General features: G+C 43.4%; 1 protein-coding gene across 2 annotated transcripts in view; it reads right to left on the bottom strand.

Moving 5' to 3' along the window:
* The window catches only part of tmbim1a (transmembrane BAX inhibitor motif containing 1a), an 11395-nt gene extending 10798 nt beyond the window's left edge, over positions 1-597 (bottom strand). The window contains exon 1 of one of the 2 annotated variants that reach the window (XM_080010927.1): positions 376-597. The gene's annotated coding sequence lies outside the window, so the exon portion shown is untranslated. The remainder of the gene's footprint in view (positions 1-375) is intronic. The other variant, XM_080010926.1, reaches the window with a different exon arrangement.
* Between the last annotated feature and the right edge of the window lie 608 nt (positions 598-1205).

Raw genomic sequence — 1205 nt, 5'->3', positions numbered from 1 at the left:
ATACCAACGGATAAATGATAGGTTTGAATAATTAGTTATAAGTTATTTAAAAAACATATTCATCTATTAAAATGAAATACGCTTAAAAAAAAAAATACATGTATACAACATAATATTATCAAATATCAAAAACTAAAATGGTTTCCGGCCAATATACATGTTTACGTTGATGTTACATAGTGGAAGACCAGAAGTTGTCATCGTGATGAGTTGACTCTTTGGTTACGAAAAGCCTTGTCGGGTGGGGAGCCTCGTATGAAAACACAGCTGCCAGTGACACGGACATTAATGGAGCCGCTTCCCGTCCCCAACTTCACTCCCGGGCTCTATCAGCCTCAACCGCCGCGTCCCATCTCGGGTTCGGTTCGGACTCACCGGTGATCCGCGTCGGGACCAGTTGATCGGTGGGGGCGGGGGCCTGACGTTGACGTTGACGGTCACAAGTCGCGGTCGCGTCGGTGTAAATAAAAGTTTCGCGTCCGCCCGCGTCCACTCTCCTTTGCGCGCAGGCCGCACCCAGTGTCTCCAGCCTGGACCCACTTCCTGGAAGGGAGCTGCGGCTGGGTGGATCCGGGAGCCCCGGGCCTGAGCACACACCCACCCGTGGGTGTGGTGAACTTGTGCGTGGACGCACGTAAGGAGCGCCCATTATTATTATTATTATTATTATTATTGTTATTATTATTATTATTGTTATTATTATTGTTATTTTGTTCCTTATTGTGTATTATTGCCATGAAATACTCGATTCTGATTGGTCAACGAGGGGGCAATCAGCGGCGTTATTTCTGAGTACTGACGTTGTTTCTGAGTAATGCGTCACTTTGCTGTTGTGGACTATTTTTCTAAGCGGAAGCTCGAGATCTTGTTACTCGGGTTATAGAATCATTTCAAATCGATTCCGTCTCAATCATTTTAGTTAGTAAGTAGCTGTGTGGTAAGCGGGATAATCAGCGGCCAGCTCTTTCATTTGTCCAGAATATGCAGGGGACATTCTGTAAATTATCCCTTGTTAAGACTCATCGTGTTCCTTGTCTGTATCCGATTGTGTAAAACAATGCACCAACCAACACCAAGTCAAATTCCTGGCACATGAAAATGTACTTGGCCAAATAAGAGATCATGAAAATCTAAAAGGGTTTTTTTTTTTTGTTTTTTTTTAAGACGTAGTTCTACGAAATAAGATTTGCAACATGTTTTTCCAT

This window comes from Zeus faber (assembly GCF_960531495.2).
Source record: "Zeus faber genome assembly, chromosome: 12".
NCBI classification, from domain to species: domain Eukaryota; kingdom Metazoa; phylum Chordata; class Actinopteri; order Zeiformes; family Zeidae; genus Zeus; species Zeus faber.
The sequence above is the reverse complement of the archived record's forward strand: the minus strand, read 5'-3'. Positions and strand labels throughout refer to the sequence as shown.